At 41.8% G+C, this 20870-nt stretch overlaps 1 protein-coding gene across 3 annotated transcripts in view; it reads left to right on the forward strand.

The window, feature by feature from the left end:
• Positions 1–20870, forward strand: part of LOC148502647 (ras GTPase-activating protein 4-like) — a 203912-nt gene that overhangs the window by 25316 nt on the left and 157726 nt on the right. Inside the window, exon 2 of one of the 3 annotated variants that reach the window (XM_088449514.1) lies at positions 13234–13412. The exons of the other annotated variants lie outside the window; for them this stretch is intronic. The gene's annotated coding sequence lies outside the window, so the exon portion shown is untranslated. The remainder of the gene's footprint in view (positions 1–13233; positions 13413–20870) is intronic. 3 annotated transcript variants of the gene reach the window in all.

The raw sequence follows: 20870 nt of genomic DNA on the forward strand, positions 1-20870 counted from the left end.
CTTATGCTTAGAGCTCAACGACATTCAATTACAGTCAAATTGCCTAGCTTGCATAGGTCTAAATTACTTTTGTGGGGTAGTGGAGACCTACTACCCATGGGTGCTACAGAACTACCTCACAGACCATTGCCTAATTCCCGACTTGAGGCCATGGTGGGGAACCTGGGACTACTGCCAAATGTGAGGTATCTGATGGCAAGTGGTGTAATTGGAGGGCAGGGCACTGGAGGGCAGTCTGAGACTCAATGCTCCTATTATTGTGGCTCTTAAGAAACACAGGTGACCCCCTGGGGACTCGCTTGTTTGGCAGGCATGATACTGTGGTCTTCACCTGGGCAGTAGAGAGCAGTTGTCAGCTCTTTCTAAAGATTTCCCCTGTGGACCTAGTACTTCAGCACCACCTCTTCTTCCTTCTGACCATTGGCACCTCTTCTTCCTTCTGACCAGTGGCACCTCTTCTTCGAAACGCCTCTCCTGTTGATGATGGAATCTTTGCTTCAAACTAATTTCTTCTTTCTTCCTTCCAACATTTTTTTCTTTGCAAGTTGTGGCTCTTAACTTGTGTGGGGCTTGTGCATCTTCCTTTTTTTGAGAACTCTTCTTCCATCTGTGCCACTGGATTGTCTCTTTGCCACTGTGCTGGCTATTTTATGCCAGAGATAGGAAGTGGGGAAGGGATGTAATGAGCTATGATTGGGTCACTCGTGGACCTCAATAAAAAAAAAAAGCTACACAAGCCCTCATTGACTCTTCGTCCTGACCTCTCATTGATTAAGCTTGAATTTTTACAGATTCAAACTCACTAATGCTTGAACATGAAGAATACCCACTGATATTATTCCAGACATACATCCGGCAAGTACATCAACCATAGTGCCACTAGGATGGAAAATCTTCTCCAGGTAAGTGGTTCTCTTCTTTTGTGGGTCTCCTTCATCTAGCATCGGGCGCAGCTCCATTGTTGGGCCTTCTCCAGTATTGTCCCTATCTCTTCTGTCAGGATGCATATCCACATGCGCACCTAAACGGAAACCAATTGGTAACTAAGCTGATCACGCAACAAAATCTAATGCAGTGGATCCCACTGCTCTAATGACTAGATGTCATTACAGCAGTGGGACTGCTGCTTCCTGAAAACCCACAGCAAATACACGGCAATACTGCACATTGTGAGATAAATGCAGTATACAACACAATACCATAGAACTCAATGCAAAACCACTGGGGCACTAGACAAGGGATGCCAGCCTAGGGTTTAGGCTGCGCCATAATGGCTGGGCTGTGACCTGGAGGCGTGATGAGGCCTAGTGCTGAAGCTAGGCTGAGACCTAGGCTGGGATCTAAAGACTTGGCTGAGGCCTGGAACGAAATTATGGCCTGAGTGCTAGGAAGCTGAAGGTTAGGCCTGAGTATGTGGTGCCAGAGGGCTAGAAGTGAAATAACAGAATAAGTATGATGCCTAAGAGACTAGGAAGCTGGGGTCTGGGCCTAGGACAGAAGCTTAGGGATGGTTGTAGCCTGGGGGATTTAGCTAGGTGTTGTGGCTCGTGGTTGGACGTAGACTGTGGGCTGCTAGAGTGTGTTTGGGGCTAGATCCTTAGCTCATTGTGAGGTCTAGGATCACCCAGGACCCACCACGGGATGTAGTCAAGAGACCGGCGGCCGCGAGGCCGTCGGTTTCTATTCCGACACTGAAATCCGACAAGGGATTTAAGATAAGCGTTGAAATACACTTATCTTAATCCCAATGCTGTAATCCAGGAGGACCCATGCCCGAGCAATTAGGAAATAAAAATAAAAATTGATAAAAACAAATCCCAAATACTGACAGCAGTCAGGAATAATTAGTAGCCAGCACTATACATGTAAATAACCATCAATACTGTAGGTACCATATTATAAACAAACGTTCATTGTAACATTAATTAGATAGTAGTCTCTAAAGTATCCTGTGGAGGAGAACACCAATCTCAGATGGAATCACTGTTTAGGACCGTTAATAATAATATCTTATGTCAGCAACAGCAGAGTATCATCATACAACATACTTGAGACTGCAATATTGATTGTTCTTTACATGTATAGTGCTAGCTACTAGTTATTTTTATAAATTTTTTATTTTTACTAAATAAAATTACCTGTTTATTAAATAAAGGGCCTGCCCTACGCCCACTTGCGCTCTGTGCTATACTGCTACTGCTGCCCTCCCCCGACCACCCCTTCCTCCCCCTGAGGTTATACCATAAACAATGAGTGAAGGGTGGAGTTCTCGTGCACTGTGAAACACCACCGGTGCTGGGCAGGTTGCTACGGCTGGTGGATTCTGCCCTGTTGAAGCCGCACTGCTCGAATGGCCCCCAAGCTGGGAGTTTGAAGTTTATCCACAGCTAACAGCTGCCGATTAATACACATTTGGGGTGATTCTGAGTTGGGAGCAAAGCAAAGGAAAAACATGTATCTGTGCACTTGGACATATGTAGTATTGCAGGTGGGGCAGATTTAAAATGTGCAGAGAGATTTAGAGATTTAGGGCTGTATACTTACTAAGCACTGTATAGTATTTTTGAATCTCTTGATTTTTGCAGATTTTGCCTGCAAAACGTAATAGGGCAATAATATTGAATGGAAAACAAGTCTGATTTTGCATTTATTATTATTGAGGAAATGGTGGAGACCTGCGCTAGGATAGTTATGTGGCTGTATATGTTGCAGTGCTTGCTGCGGACCTCTCTGGGGATCCCCACCCCAAATAATATAGGACAAACAATTGTGGATTAGATGTCGGCGCTACACTTGGTGTGGTACGTAAAACTGACACAGAGGATGAAAGTGTAAAAAGAGATTTATTTATTAATAGGATGGGGGATCACAATGCCCCTTACGTATATAGCTTGTTGCAGAGTGGTGAATCTCAGTAGGGGAACTGGAATTCGGGGCAGGGTATATATAAGATGGCGGTGAATCTCAGTAGGAGAACTGGAATTCGGGGCAGGGTATATATAAGATGGTGGGGGTATGTATCAGCTGGGATACAGAGCAGTCAGTGATACTACCTGGGGTGGTGTACCATGGAGAGGTGTAGCTGTGAGTCAATCGAAGTCCTAAACGTGGGGTATCCAAGTCTGTGTCTGGCGGGGCGGCGTCCCGTATCCCCCAGGTGCACAAAACTTACCCTCGACGTGCTTGTCTATTCACCTCGTCTAAGGATGTATTTACCACACAGGCCTCACAATTGATGGAGGTTTTCAAAAATAAAAATTATCCCGCACCTTTATTAAAGGAAGCTTTGAGATCTATGGAAGAAATAGATCAGGATATATTGTTGAAACCTTCTACTAAAAAGAAATCTGCTTTTCCTGTAGATAAATCCAGTCTTTTTATTTCGAAATATAACAGCTGTTCGTTTCAGATACGTAAGATCTTTACTAAAAATTATAGTATGTTACTTTTGGATCCACTACTGAGGAATGAATTGGAAACAAAACCAACTGTAGTGTTTAAGAAGGCCGATAACTTAAAGAGATTTTTGGCCCCTAGTTTTTTTTCAAAACAAGAGTAGGGTCTCCAGTTCATGACCTGAATCTTTGAGGTGGCTATCTAAAATCAATGGGTGTTTCAAATGTGGGAGCACACGTTGTCTCACATGTGGACACATTAGACATAGAAGTACTTCATTCTCTTCGTCATCATCTGCCATTGAATACCCCATTAGGTCATTCATTAATTGCAAAAGTACATATGTGATTTATATGTTACAATGTCCTTGTCATCTCAGTTATGTAGGGAGAACAACCAGGTTTCTTCAGAACAGGTCCCTGGAACATCACAGGAATGTTCTGAATGGTATTAGTAATCACAGTGTCTCTAGACACTTTACATTACAACACTCCAGGGATCCCAGGGCCTTAACAGTAGTGGGTATTGAATATATCCCCCCCACAGACAGGGGAGGAGATAGGTTCCGCAGGTTGTGTGTACGTGAGGCTTATTGGATACACACTCTGTGGATGTTAGTCCCGGATGGACTGAATGAAATGGTTGATCTAGATTTTTAGGTGTGGTTTATGGGTCACCCTCCTAGAATGTATGGGTCATTGTCCATAATCTCTTTTTTTGTATTAGACTTTGTTCTGTGACTGGAATATTTAGTGTGGTGCTTATAAGTATTTAGATTGGTGAACCGATCCCTTTATTGATAGAGGGGTATTCCTCCTATGTCATTGGTTCCCCACTGCTCTGAGCAGTAATGTACTAGATCTACTCATGTCTGAATAGGTTATTATGTGTGAGCCTAGTCATTTATGCAGTTATTTATTTGTTTTTATTTTTTAGAAATGTGCTATTGGGATTTATTTAACCTGGGTCTCTTTTATTATTGATCTATTTACAATATTTATATTAATTATTATTTATATATTTTTATATGTCTTTCTATTCGTTCTGGATATTTGCTGCTATCAGGAATAAATCTATTTATTTCTGATTATTATTATTATTATTATTATTATTATTCTCTAGTTTTTTGGTAATTTAATTTTTTTATATATTTTATACATATATTCATTAATGTTTTCAATTCTGAGTACCCTTACTGAGTAATTGAACTATTGAACAAACAAACCAGAAAGTACTGACTTATATTTTATGGTTAGAACATTTGAAAAGCTGCTATTTGATTAATTGTATTGATTAATTGTGTTCAGCTTGACTTGAAAGTCTGCTATTGGTAACTGTGTATTTATAATCCCCTCCTGAGAAGGAGAGACTTATCCTGCCTTTTGAAAAAACCTCAGTCAATGAGGAGAAATGCGTCAAGGTGTTGACTTTTTTATTCTGAACTGCTGCTACATACCTAGACGGACCTCAGATTGCCTCCTGTGGGAGATCGAACACACTGAAGTGTGCATCTCAGTCACAGACCACTGCGGACCTCGCGGCTTCCACTTACAACCCTGGGGCTTCTACCGCTGACATCACCGCTTACTACTTCCAGCTGATCCCGGGTGTCGGAGCCAACATCACTGCTCTCTGCTCCCTGCTGTCCGTAGGTGATGGGTTTCACCCTCTATACGGGATTTCACTCTCTAACACTGTGGCAGCCAGCCCCAAGTCTGGAGACTCACTTAACGGGTAGGCTGAATATTGCTGCCGACTGTGCCCGTGTGGAATGTCCTGTTGACCGGGCTTCCATTGATGACCGCTTATGTTCACCCGCATATTTGGCTTGTTCGGGACTTTATTACACCAGCGGTGAGTGGCCTTTCATATATAAGGAGATACGGATAATTCCGCTTAAAGGAAGAGTTATTTGTTACATATATTGAATTACTATACCAAGCCACCATTATCCCGAGGAACTTTGTCACCCACTAAGGGAACCTAATTAATTTCATTAGTCTTTTCAGCTATTTGAGACTATATTTTATTTTACATCCTACTTATGTGTAGAAGTGTTTTATTGCAATATTGCATCATTGTTATTCAATTTTTATGTCCTGAGGAGCTGCAGTTCCAGCAGGTTTATTGTTATTGTAATAAATATATGGTTCATGTTATATTTCTGGTTTGTTTTTATGGCTAAGTGATTTCAGGCGTAGACACAAGAGTTTTTTTCATAATGTTTATGGATACTAGTTTGAATGCTTTAGGATTGTGAAGTTTTGCATGTTTTAGCTAAACCCTAGCATAAAGAACAATTTAAACAGATAAAGATATAGTAGAATCAACATACTGTAAGTCTGTGTTCAGCTGTTACATACACTATTTATAAGATGGTTCGTAAATCCACTGGAGACTATTTTCTGTGAATAAAGGAGTACAGTCACAGTTAGGTCCATATATATTTGGACACTGACATATTTTTTTGTTATTTTCGCTGTTTACCAAAACATATCCATTTTTTTTGAGGAATGATGAATTTCTCCGGTAATTAGGTAGAACTCCATGCGAGTTCTAAACCTAATTACCTCCAACAATATTTTAGTAATGATGGATAGGCCCCTTAATTTGAGGGTATTCACATCCAAATTGGAGGAAGGGTTTAGGAATTACAGCTGTTTAATATGTACCCCCCTTCTTTTCAATTGACAAACGTACTTAGACAATTGACTCAAAAGCTGTTTCATGGTGTGGGCTAGTCCTTTGTTATTTCTTTATCAATTAAGCAGGCAAAAGGTCTGAAGTTGATTCCATTTGTGGCATTCAAATTTGGAAGCTGTTGCTGTGTAGGAGGAGTTTTCAATGAAACAGGACATCTTTAAAAATCCATCAGAGAGCAGGAACCTTCGGAGTGACTAAAACAATGGTTGGTACATTCTGGGAAAAAAAGGCACTGATGAGCTCTGCAACACAAAAAGGCCTGTACGTCCATGGAGGACAACAGTGGTGGGTGACTGCAGGTTTCTTTCCATGGTAAAGAAAATCCCTTCATAACATCCAGCCAATATCATTTTCCAAGTCTACCAGAAAGAGAAGATTTCACAAGAGCAAATACAGAGGGTTCACCACAAGGTGCAAACCATTTATAAATCTCAAGAATAGAAAGGCCAGATTAGACTTTGACAAAAATCATCTAAGAAAGCAAGTCCAGTTCTGCAACTGCAGGACAGATGAAAACTAAGATCAACTTTCACCAGAATGTTGGGAAGTAAAAATAAGGAGAAGACTTGGAAATGCTCATGATCTGAAGCATATCACATCATCTGTAAAACACAGTGGAGGCAGTGTGATGACATGGGCATGCATGGCTTCCAATGGCCACTAGTGTTTATTGATGTGACAGAAGACAGAAGCAGCCGGAAGAATTCTGAAGTGTATAGGGATATACTGTCTTCTCAGATGCAGACACATTCAGCAAAGTTGTTTGGGTAGGCTTCATAGTACAGATAGACAAAGACCCAAAACTGCACTAGCAACCTAGGAGTTTAAGGCAAAGCATTGGAATATTCTGCAATGGCCAAGTCAATCGCCTGATCTAAACCCGATCGAGCATGCATTTCACTTGCTGAAGACATAACTGAAGAAGACCAACAAACAAACAACAAACGAAGATAGCTGCAGTAAAGACCTGACAAAGCATAATAACAAAGGAGGAACCCCAGCATGTGGTAAAAGTATTAAAAATGAACATTTTATTTATGATTATGTTAATTTGTCCAATTACATTTGAGTCCCTTAAAATAGGGGACTGTGTATAACATTTTCTATTCTGTTTCTGTTTGCAATATCCCTGCCACCACCTACTATCAATCAGAATTGTACCAGAGTGTACCATAAAAGCTTCTTAATCCAGAAATGATATATGTATTACATGTTACACTGTACTGCAAATAATATCCATTTCAATACTGAACTTACATTTTAAATGAGTATACTGCTTCAGCAAAAAAGATTTAGTGCACTTGGAATATTATTGTACACACTATAGAAAAAAAGTATATAACATTAATTTACTAAACATAAATGTAAATTTAGCTCATCATAATAGTCAAAAATAAATAGCAGCATAGAATTTCTTTGAGTAGTGTGGTCACCACGGTCCCAGGATACCTTTGATGCTGGGAGGTATTGTTAGGCTTGGGTTAGTTACAGTTTTTAAAAAAAAAAAATATACATTTTACTACAATAACACAATACTCAGGTTATTATTGCCTTACGGCAATACAAAATCAATTTTCCTTTTATTAACTATACTTTGGGCTTCAAATTTGCCTCGGGACACAGTGGAAGGTTCTCTGGTAACTATGGGCCTGATTCAGAGAAGGACGGTATTGCATAGTGCACACAAGAGGCTGTGCAATACTGTCTATCTAAAATGCTAATACTGCAGGAGGCATCTCAAGAGAAGACAGGCCGTCAGCATCTGGTAGTGTCTAGATTTCCTTTGCGGAGAGGACCCTGACGTCATCAGCTACTGTCCAACGTCATTCCCTACCATCAATGTGGTCACAGAGGGGGAATATAACCTTGTGGTGAGCGTAGCGAGCCACCGAGCCCGAAGCGTGGCGAGCGAATCGAGCCCACGAGGGGACAACTTTCTTCTTTAGATGGTCTTTATGGGCATAGAACCGCACTTCTGCCCTCATGTCACTTCCAGGTCCCTAGATCGAAGGGGAAATAAGCTCTACAGTCAGCATCTGCGATCCCAGCACTGCGACTGAGGTAGCAGCCTGGGTTTACCATCTTGACCCTCGGCCAGCTGAGTAAGCCTCAGCTTATGCATGTTGGCTGGCTCCTGGCCTCAGCACTTCCAGAAAATGGACGCGACATCGAGATGCAGGCCATCCGCGCTCCCGCACTGCCCTCCAAATGCCTCTGCCTGTCAATCAGAAAGAGGCTTGGGGGAGCTGTGTGCGAGACTGCAGATTCCCTAAACATCGGAGATGTGCGCCATACATCGGGTTAGGGTACATCTCTGAATCAAGGCGTATGCACACTGACATGTCCAGGGTAATGTCATTTTTAGGTAGGCCTAACTAAAACTGAGCTTGTCCGAAACCTGGAGAACTGTGACTTGAAAACATGTATTTTCTTTCATAAGCTAAGTTTAAAAACATTTGCTTTCCAATATTTAATTGGTTTAGTTGATTCATGAACTGCACAGTAGGAAGCCTTCTATCTGCTAGCTATAGTCGTCCATGCAGAATAACAAGGAGGAAATGAATTTTCATGGTGCAATATTGCCAAGTGTGTTTTTGGAATCCAGATAGATCTAAAAAATGAATCTAAACTACTGCTGCTAAATATGGCTGCATTCATATCAAGCACAGCAGGAGACTATTGTACACTGACAAGCACCCACATAAAAATACAATATGGCGAATAAAAGGTCAGACTTTACTATACATGGCCTTGAATACACTTTATGAAGCATAACAAAATATTTTACAATAACAAAAATAACATTATTTAATATTTATTTTCTTTTGTAACTGGATATACTAGTGCAATTTAAAGACCCCACATTATAGAGAATATCATGTACTGTAGTTATATACTATGCAGAAATGTATGGGGCAATCTGGGGCTTCAACTGGATCAGTTGTTCCTTGTATTACTGTACAATCTATAGCCATACTTGCCTACTTTTGAAAAAGCATTTCAGGGAGATTGTGAAAGCAACACCTATGAGTGCGGCGGTAAAGTGGACTGTACTGCTACATCTGAGAGGAGTGTCATAAATTGATTTACATCCAAATGTAAATGAGCCCCAAAGCAGTCAGTAAGATCTACTGTACTTGTTGATGAAAACACACTTATTCTTTTCAGAAAATGTATGTAGCCATAGGGATCATTGTGCCTTATAACCAGTGCAGGGAAATGATAGTAAATATTCCATTTGAATGCATATATCTGTTTTTATTACTATATATAACCGCTTCATAATGGGGGCAAGGTGCAATCAGGGAGATTACTAGACTCTCAGGGAGACAGGGAGATTGCTACTATTTCAGGGAGTCTCCCTGACAATCAGGGAGAGTTGGCAAGTATGTCTATATCATACTCGCCGACATTCAGCTCCCTCCTTCCGGGAGGGAGCTGAATGCCTGCGTACAGAGGGGGGCGTGGCAAAACGACCAGTGATGCGCGCTCCTGCTGGTTGTTTCCGACATCAATCATCGCCGATAACGACAAATTAACCATGTTCGGGGATGAGGGAGGGTGCCTGCACTGAACGACATATCGTTCAGTGTGGGCACTTCCAGGATGAGGAACAACTGTACGATTACGATGTCGTAATCGTTCAAATGTTTGTCAGTCGGCAAGTGGATATGCGGCATTAGCTAAACAAGCCAGATAAAATTACTATATACTGTACATGCACATAGCACTACCTCCTTTTGTTGCCAACTTTAGCTGCTGGTGAAAAAATCCTCAAATATGAGGCAGGGTTTTTTTTTTTTGCAGTACAGTAATACATAATAATGTACCACTATTTTTTCCATACCCGGTAGCCCCGGCATGGGGTATTATTATGTATCATTGCAATATGTAGTGAAAAATAAAGATTATAGTTACCACAACCACTTTGTCACCAGTGGAAAAAAATCTTTTAGTGTTGTATGTACTTGTGTGTTAGTTACCTGTAAATAAGAGCAAGGGATATTTATCTATATCTTTCAGGTGGGTTAGGGGTTTCCATACAAAAGATTGACAATGATTTGGTCGACAGTACAGAAGGTCACCAGGTTACAAAGGTCGACATGGAAATGGTCGGCACATTTATTATTATTGTTAGGATTAGGGTAAGGAGGGTTAGGGTTAGGCACAAGGAGGGACAATTAGGGTTAGGCCCTTTCCTCAATGGAGGGTTAGGGTTAGGCACTAGGAGGGATGATTAGGGTTAGGCAGTAAGGGGAGGGTTAGAGTGAAGATTAGGGTTAGGAAAAAAAAAAACTGTCGACCATTTCCAAGTTGACATTTTGAACCTGTCAACTTTTTGTACCTGTCGACCTTCTGTACTGAGTAACCTTTGTCATGTTGCCATTTTTCCATGTCAACCTTTTGGTGTCAACCAAATTAGTGTCAACCTTTTTATTGTCGACCTTTTGTATCACACCCGGGTAAAGGCATACTTGCCTACTTTCCTGGAATGTCCAGGAGACTCACAATTTTTGAGTAGTTCTACTTGACTCATAGATCAGGGAACTATCCTGTATCCTACCCACCTCACTAGTGCTTGATGATGCTGTCAAATACCCACTGACCTTACCACCTGGATCTCCCCTCTAGCATCTCCCGTAATGGAAGTCTCAAAAGTTGCAGGTATAGGTAAGGGACATACTGTAACTCCATAGTAGTGCAGACACTCAGGAACATAATTTATTTAATAAAGCTGTTTAAGCCTTCGCTCCGGTGCAAACTACTGCTTTACTCATCTATAGGCTTTTTTCTTATTATTTATCAAAGGATACAAATAACTAGGGGCCGATAGCTTCTACCATGCAATCCAAGTTCAAGTACCATTGTTGTCCTTCAATAACTATTACCATCTCAGAATGGCACTATCTGGATGTCAAAATGATTTTTATTCTTGTTACTTTGATTACCAATAGAGTGGGCTTTCAGTTCCACGACACATGAGCAGAGTCTGATTTAATAACCCAAGGGGCACAGGGCAAGATACTTGTTTGAGGCCCATTCTCCCTCTACTCTTGTTAGTATCACATGGGAGCTGAGCATCACATTTCTCAGCTGCACCTTTTGAAGTTTTCTTTTTTAATTGTTTCAATAGAAGATTTTAAAAATAAACAACAATGGGAAGCAGATGTTCACACAACACTTTTGATTAAACAGTGGGAAACCGCATACCTTACAGTGCACTGCATGTGCAACTGTTACAACCATACAGAATTACAATTCAAGTTGTTGCATTGTCTATATCTCACCGAGGCAAAGCTTCGCAAAATATGGTCTTCCCAATCTAAATCTTGTTGGACGAACTGCTTTTTGGTTCAGTCTCCGTAATTGCCTTTTTATATGTTTACCCCCAGGATTTGCCAAATCTTGGTTATTATGTGCTACGGCATATCCTGGTACCATCTAAAAGTGTCATATATTAATTTTGAGAGAACCCATCTCCACCATATCACGGTAAGATCAAGCCAAGGTTCAGTATGCCTTTGAGATAGAGACGTTGGGAATTCCATACTCATCCACAGCTTCATCTCCATTAGTTTAATGGTTTTGAGTTCATAACAGATTGAAAGCGAGCTAACTTGCTTTTAGCTCTTTCCTCTGCACCTAAATAATAACATTTACTATAATACCATTGTTCTTCTTGGGATTATTTCCATGTGAATGCTTGTGTGTTCTAGGATGTGTGTTTTGTGTCTATGTAGCTCTATGTTTTGTCTTTATTTCTATGTGTAAATTGTGATTTCCTACCCTAATGGTGCACACACGGTCAGATTTTTCATCAGATTTGAACGATAACGATTTTAAAAATCGTTCAATCGTTCAAATCTGATGAAAAAATCGTTCATGTGTACAAGCATGAACGATGGACGATGAACGATGCGCGTTCACGTTTGTTAGAGAACGATATCTGACATGTTTGCAGTCAGATTTGTCAGATTTCGTTCTTTTTCTTCAGATATCGTTCAAATCATTGAGTAAATCGTTAGCAAAATCGTTCAAATCGTTTGAAAAAAAAAAAAATCGTTCAAACGATATCGTTCAAAAGAAAAATCTGATCGTGTGTATGCTCCATTACAGATTTCCCATATTCTCTGTTTATCTCTTTCCCCATATTTGTTTATTTAACTAAATAATAAAATAAAATCAATAGACTCCCCTAAGCCAAAAGTTTATTATTGAGAAATTCAGAAAAAAAATGTAGTGCAGTAGTAAAGTGTAGTAAATTGTGCTTACCTGTTATCTTTAGGTTCATTTATGTAGTTGGTGACAGGTTTGTGCTTCTGTTTGTCCACATATTTACATTACATAAATAATTGATTTGGTGCTGGACCACCAACCTGAGGCACCCCTGCAAGTGTCCTGAGGCACCCCAGGGTGCCGCGGCACACAGTTTGGGAACCACTGCACTAGACAATATACCTGATATGCACAAACAATAAAGTAACGGTGGACAACTGCGCACAAGAGGCTGCAAGAGGGAAAATGTAAAAGGGGAGATCACCAACCCCCGACCAAAATACAATAAAATACAAAATAGACAAAGCCAACTTCTGCGCACTCCAACAAATGTATAAGGTATATAGGGTGGGTATACTACCACTTCTGATAACTGAGATTCCACAACAGAAAATGTCAGACTAAAAGTCAAGGTCCTCAAAAAAACCTCAGAGTATTCAACGTAGTGGGTAATGCCGAGGTTCTTCTCACATGGTTTCTTGGCAATAGTGGGGGTGGGGGGGGGGGGGACACAGAAAAAAGAAAGAAAACATGGTGTAGTAGATCATGACAAGTCCTTTATATCAATAAAGGATAAATCCTCCCCCTAAAATCAGGAATACAAGACGGACATACCGTACTCACATAGCAGTGTTACGGAATCCTCTTGTAAAGGTATCTTTTAACCAGGGAACCGGGTCACCAATGTGTACTCATCAAACAGTAGTGCTCACCGTCATGCAAATGTGGAGTAAGGTATTAATAAGTGGGCATACCCCAACTCACACTTTAGCATCAATTTGCAGATCTATAAAGGTTTCTTTCATTACGGTAGTTCCGTTCCTCCTTATAGCCTGAACATGGTTTCTCATATTTCAGTGGAATGGTATAAAATGGAATGGAAACCAACCATCAGGAATAATCCAACAACTTTATTACAACATCTAAAAACTGAACAACCAATGATCAGTGGATAGAGATGGAATATAAACAATGACCTGAAGTGGGTAATGGGTCCGGACCAATCCACCGCAAGTCACTGGAGTCCAAGATCAGAGGTGAGGTTTTGCCCTGTAACCACCAATGCATTTCGACGGTATGTCTTTATCAAGGTGTTTATAACATGGCAAAGAGACAGTTATTTATACCCCCATAATCTCCTCCTCCTCATAATATATGTAGCTCTTCAATAACTGATCTTATTGTAACATTATTCCAAATGTGATAAGTAATGAACCCTTAGGGCTAAATAATTCTTAAGAAATTCTATAAGGATCCGTAATTTTAACTCTGCGTTCCATTATGTGGAACGCATAAACACCGGAAGTGTTGGAAATACTTCCATTTAGCGGCGTCCCCGTGATCCCAGCTTACCTACCCAAACAGAGGGCAGTCCATATGTCACATGACAGGAGTCTGGTCAATATGTCACCTGACTCTGGTCCGCTCGTGTCTGATGGGGCGTTGCGCCATCCGTCCACAGACGGTGTAGTATCGGCACCTCCCCCCTACCATGGTCAACCAATTAGGTTGATAGGTGGTCTGTCCCCTACAAAGAGAGGACTTTTTTGTATTTTATTTTATTGATATATTTGATATGTCGCTCTGATCTGCGGGATCGGACAACATATCGTCCAGCTTTAGTAGCAGCTTTCATGCCATCTGCAATTGGATCCTGGAAACATGATATATTGTTATGTAATAGGGTTTGTTTGCATGGTAGTCTTAGCCACGTTACTGAATTCCCAGATAAAAACAAATAAATAACATTGGGGGGAATTCAATTGAACGCGCTATTGAATAGCGAAGGGAGGGACTCCCAAAGCTATTCAATACACTACGCTGTGTGGTCGGAGATGCAGAAAGACTGCTGTGCGCTATGGGGGTGCGAGAAAAAATCCTTTGCGCGACCAAACAGCGCAGTGTATTGAATAGCTTCGGTAGTCCCTCCCGTCGCTATTCAATAGCGCGTTCAATTGAATTCCCCCCATAGTAACCATTAAGCTGACAGAACCCAAGAATGGAGAGAAAACCCTCTGGGATTGCCGCTTTAAGGCGTTTGGTTAGTTGTTTTAACCTTAAGGGCCATATTCAATTTGAGTTGAAAAGTCAGTTTCCACGTGTTTTTGGGGGAATCTTTTCGCCGATGACGTCATTTTCGCCCGTTTGGCTTTTACCCCGTATTCAATTTGATAGACCTTCCGTCTAGGCGTAAAGTCAATGCAATGTAATAGACGGAAAAGTTTCGCCTATGAATGGGAGGCGGAAAAAAGTGCAGAATTGGGGTTTTGGGGTGCAACGTTGCGGGAACCCCCCTGCAGCCTTCAGACAGTCCCCCAAAGGTAAACTGTGTCAAAAAAAATTTAAAAAAACACTTTAGGACACCCCAAAAAATATCTTTGAAAAAGGGCGTGCAAAAAAAGTTGGGGTACAAAGTTAAAAACTAGCGAACTTGACTCAGGGGGGTTCCCCAAGTATGCCCCAAGTGTTTTTTTGATTGCAGGTGCTTGTGGAAGGTGGATTTTTCACCGTTTTTTCAACTTCACTTTAACAACTTTAAAAAATATGCTGACCCCCATTTTCAAGTACCCCAAATTTGCTGGGATAAGTTATTTTCTGGAAAAAATCTTCCTGAATACTATTCTACATCATGTATAGAAAAACGCCATTTAGCAGTTATTGAGCCCTTTTAAAAACACCAAATACCTTCAGCAAGCCAAATCGGGGGGTACCATAGCTAACCCCCATGTCAGAGCATCTTTTGGGGGGTGTCAGGCTGATTTCCCCAAAACTGACAGTACTTTCCGCCTGTTCAAGTTTCGGCGGGTCCCGTTTTCGCGTACTTTCAAATTGAATACGGGGTAAAGCGTGCACGTGCATGATACTTTTCCGCCTGCAAAACAGGCGGAAAGTCCGGGCCGCAAAAAAGTATCGCGGCTCTGCTCAAATTGAATACGGCTCTATGAGTGTTAAGGGGTCTATTCATCAAGAATGACAATGTTGCCCCGAATATTATTGGACAACAATGTCACAAATTTTTATCAATTATTACATTTTATTGTTGCTATTCAGCATTTTTTTATGCAGGGACAGCGGTTGTGTTAACATGCTGTCCCTGCGATGTTACAGAAGGCAGTGTTTTCAGGATTCCGAAAATAAAACCTGTTTCTTCTTCTGAACATGCTCAGTCATGTGCTTGCAAATAGTCTCCGTCTCTGCTTTGTGGTGACCGCCGAGGGTAAGTCCAACTAGAGCCTGTAAAAACTGTCCAAATTGATTGAAATGTGTATGTAGGCTTTATATTAGTCTGTATACTGTACATTTATATTTATTTGCTTTTATATTTAAAATTTATATATACATTTTAAATATAAAAGCACATAAATATAAATGTATACAGACTAATATAAAGATTGTGTACACATTTCAATCAATTTAGACAGTTTTGACAGGCTGGAGTTGGACTTATTGTCGGCGGTCACAGCAAAGCAGGAACGTAGACTGGGGCGGAGTTTCAAGATCCTGCAGGGATTTATGGGAAAATTTCCCTCTGTCCCTGCAGTTTTCAGGATATGGAAGGATTTTCTTCATACAGGTAAAACGCCATTCTGCGATGGCATTATATAAAGTAAAGATTTTCAGAGTAATTTAACGCTTTTTGCTTTGCTGATTTAACGCTTTTTGCTTTGCTGAATAGCAAAAAGTGTTAAAGCACTGTAGAGATCAATGCCTGATCCCTACAGTGCGGTACTCTGTAAGATGGGAATTAATGGAGAAGATAATTGCGTTATCTTCTCCATTATCCCATTCCTGAATAATGGAGTTACTTAAATAATGCGGAAATTATAGTTTCCGTATTTTTTATGTAAAAAAATCATTGCTGAATAGACCCCTAAGAGCTGTGCTTCATTAACTCCCCAACATTTTCTCTATGACATATATGTTAGCATCGTGCCAGATATTTTAGTGCTATTTTCTGTTAGTAGCCATGCTTAATGATCATTTATTGTATATCCTAAAGTCTATTGAGGTGCGTGGTAGTAAAAATGTGCCTTCATTGCAAGTCATAAATGAACCCAAGTGTGTTTTCTTGCACAGAACATAATTTATATTGAAACACATTAAACTATCTCGAAACTTAAGAACTAGAAACTGAACATATCAGTATTGATAACTATGACAGTAAAACATGTCAGTGTCAGGTTGGTGAGCAGCTGGGTAGATGCACACAGTTGCAGCTTTTAAGGGATATCTGTATAGAACAAACAATTACTCAATTGCTGAACACTGCTCTGAGCTCCCATGTAAGTTGTTGCCCTTTCCCAAGAATCTCGTTAATTCCACTCTCTGTGGTTTATTGAAGACAAACAATGTGAATTGTACAGTCTTGCCAAATGTAGAATTTACGTAAGGGACATGCTATTGTTCAAGTGTAAGTACCATGAACTACTACTTAACAGGAAAGCATGCTGGCTGACATCCTTATCACATCTCCCACAATCACTGGGAGACATGACGTGTGGTTTCTCATGTTATTAAAAAGCAAAGCAACAATCTACTCTACTGAATAGGTAACATTATGCATTCAGCTGTAACAGCTTACTATACTTTTTACCTTGCCTCAGTTTCAATAGATAGATAGATAGAATGTAGTCAGAATGTCAACACGCTCATAATGTCATCAATTAACATGTCGACATTCACAATGTCAACACTGACAAAATGTTGACATTGTGAATGTCGATATGTCAAAGTGACAGGGGCATATCTATCCATTGACCAGGATGGCACTCGCCAGGGCGGGCGCCGCCCGGCGGAGCCACCCAGAGCCGCAGAGTAGATACGCCCATGTGCTTTATATAACTCCCCACCTACTCCAGCAGCTCCTGAGGGGGTGTTAAGCTGGGACTCTCCTGTCTGCCCCCGCCCCTCACTCTAAAATTGTGTCAGCTCACAGCAGCTTTGCCAGGAAGTAGAGGGCGGGAGCTTAATTTTGAGTGATGGCATGTACTAACCAATGGCAGCTCTCACTGCAGGACTCCCGTCCAATCAGCAGATTGCTTTTGGCAGTCACTAGGTTAGGCTGCATGTAAGCAGGAGCTGAAGCCATGTTGACTGGGCTGTGTATGTATGTAGCATGGTGCCTGTGAGTGATATATACAGTATACGGCTCTGAGCCCAGTACAGAACTGATACAGGCCTACCTTTTTCTCTGTATTTTTTATGGTATCCCAGGTATGCTAGCTTAGTCCTCATGTTGTGTGCAATATCTGCATGTGTCTCCATTCTGGGTCAGCACTGCCAAACTTATTCAGGTGCTTTCTGTACCTACTGTATATTTCTCTACGTTGTTGGTGTGTTTGTACCACACATTTGACCTTTTTATTTATTTTAGATCTATATGTCATTTATTTATTCCATTGATAACTTAATATGTGTTCAAATGTGAAATGTTCGGCATGTTGTCATCAAATAGGAAAGAGAGATAGAGAATGAATATGAATGAATCTATCTAGTTTCATATGTAGTGGGAAAGGAGGCATCTTTATAATTTATTTTATTTATTGGAAAATGTGTGTGTGTGGGGGGGGGGAGTGCCAGTCCGTTACTTTACCAGCGGTATGTACCTAGAAATGCGCTGAAAATCGCAAAGGACAGGTCTCCCGATAAGAGCTGTCCTTTGTGATGTCCTAGCATAGAGGAACTGCTGGGTCTAACACCCAGAAGTCCCTCTGGCATTGCGCAGAAAGCCGCGCCGTGGAGATGGGAGGGATCCGATTGGATCCCTCTCAGAGGAGGTGTCCCGAAAAGAAGCTCATAGGCTTTTATTGGGTATCGCCACCTGCATTGCATTCCGGTGCTTTGTACATATGGAAAATGCGGTAAATCATCCAAAAACGTCAGTTTCGGGGATTTTACCTTATTTTATCTTTTAGTACATCCTGCCTTATATTTAAAATAATTTCTACGTGAAAATATTTAAATAATATGTCATTTATTTTAATTGAATTTTCTTCTACTGTGATGATAATAATAAGTAATTGTAGTGATATTCAAACAGCTGTGCTTCTTTTTAAAAAGGCTTACAGAAACTATTACTGATGGAACTTGGCAAATTGTTTTGCCTGTGGTTCACTCTTTGGCAAATCCCCCTAGCAAAACCTCTTTGTTTTGTTACTCATCCGTACATTTGCATAAAGTGTTAGCGCAAGTAAAAGGCATCGGGTCTGATTTAGAGTTGCACACAAGTTGGCCATAGACGCGTTGCATGTTTAGAAATAAAGGTGTACGTTCACCGAGTTGTGAATATAGCTGTCATCATTATCCGTCCTTTCCTTGGTGCAAGAAATACAGCTGAAATGGAGGTAGATCTCTGAGTACACTCACTGCCAAATAGCCTACACCCCACAATACGCTCTCAGGACCCATATCCTATGTTTGAACACCCAATTGCTGCCCAGTTACACTCTCTCAGGCACATATGCGGCAGAGATGCATTTGACTTGGAATCACTCAAAGTTGCACATGCTCAGCAACAGAACCTGTGCAGTGTGAAAAATTCCAAATCTGTCCAGAACTTGCATGTAACTCTGAACCATCCCCATCTGAAGTGAATGGTTTTGTATGAGAGCCCGGTTAAAAAAAAAAAAAAAAAAAGCAATCAGCTGTATTTCCGCCCTTTTACAACAGTTGACCAGAGATGGACACAGTTAGCGTCGCCAGGGATGTATCTATGGATCCGAGCTCCCCAGGCAAACTAATGGACTGGCGCCCCCCTCCCGCCATAATTTCTGAGTAATACTACTATACATTAAATAAATACTTAAAATGATTCCCCAGCTACCCTCCTATGCAGTGCCACCAGTAGCAGCCACCCCCTCCATACAGTACACCCAGTAGTAGTCCCCCCTATACAGCGCCCCAGTAGTAGTCCCCCCTATGCTACATTGCCCCCAGTAGTAGTCCCCTTATACAGTGCCCCCAGTAGTAGTCCCCCCTATGCTGCATTTCCCCCCTGTAGTAGTCCCCTCTATACAGTGCCCCCAGTAGTAGTCCCCCCTATACTGCATTGCCCCCAGTAGTAGTCCCCCCTATGCATTGCCCCCAGTAGTAGTCCCCCTATACTGCATTGCCCCCAGTAGTAGTCCCCCTATACAGTACCCCCAGTAGTAGTCCCCCCTATGCTGCATTGCATAACATTGTAACCCCAGTAGTAGTACTCCTATGCTGCATTGCCCACAGTAGTAGTCCCCCCTATTTGGTGCCTCCAGTAGTGGCCACCCCCCATAAAATGCCCCCAGTAGTGGCCACCACTATACAGTGCCCCCAGCTATACAGTGCCCCCAGTAGCGGCCCCTCCTATTTGGTGCCCCCAGTAGTGGCCACCCCCCCATAAAGTGCCTCCAGTAGCGGCCACCAGCTATACAGTGCCCCCTAGTAGCACCACCACCCCACCCCCCGTGCCAAGCTTACGCATCCCAGAAGACGTCCGTCTCTCCCATCACATGCTATGGGGGGAGCCGGAAGACGGAGCTCATGAGTGAGCTCCAGCCGGATCCCTCCGTGGACGCAGTAGCCAATGAGTTTGTCTGACTCTCATTGGCTGGCTGCTATAACAAACACACAGCCACCACTGACAGCTGTGTGTTTGTAAACTGTGTAGGGCAGACCGCTGTCACTGCCGTCTGCCCTACACTTGTGGGGCCCGGGGGACTAGCGGTGGGCGGACCACCGCTAGTTCGGCCCCTGTGGTAGTCCACCCCTTAGCTGTTGGTGGCACTGCCGGACGGCGCCCCCCTTTGGTCGGCGCCCATGGCGAATGCCATCCAGGCTAATGGGTAGATACGCCCCTGAGCGTCGCTGCTGCGTATTTGAACACAGCAGTGATGCTAACACATGGCAATGCAGATGGAGGCGTCTGAAGGAAAAAGACGCCTCCTGCCAGCATCTGCGATCTGAGTGCTACGCCGAAGACTCAGCATCTACCATCTAAGTAACCTTAAGCTTAGTACTCAGAATGGGCAACAGAACTGCAAAAAAATTAATGTATTTGCACCCCTTGCATTGCAACATGGTTTGTCCAGGTACACAGTTACATGCTCTATCTTACTCTGTTCCCAAGTCGGAAAGAGGCCCAGTTTATCTTCCTTGTTTTGTGAAGCCTGAGTCAAGTTCTAGGAACTATACTATGGACTAGTTTCCAGTGAGTTTGACTGCGCCTAGACACAAAATCACCAGAAGTGCACCAGAATAATTCTCGGCTGGATTCAAGTCGCCGTTCCAATTTTATACATGTTAATTCCTTCACTGCAGATGATGAGTGGGACTAGTCATATGCATATACCTGATGTTTCGTCATCCACAGTAAAGTTCCCCAAGTAAAAAGAAAACAAATTACCTTCTCCCCAGCTGCACTAGTAGGGAGACGTGGGTATCCGTGGGACCGGTCCTGGAGCAATAGTCCACCGACATCGGTTTAAAGTAAAAAACAGTAAACATTATTACCCCAATAATAA

The sequence above is a fragment of the Taudactylus pleione genome, unplaced genomic scaffold, assembly GCF_031769625.1.
Source record: "Taudactylus pleione unplaced genomic scaffold, aTauple2 ptg000487l, whole genome shotgun sequence".
In the NCBI taxonomy this organism is placed as follows: Eukaryota; Metazoa; Chordata; class Amphibia; order Anura; family Myobatrachidae; genus Taudactylus; species Taudactylus pleione.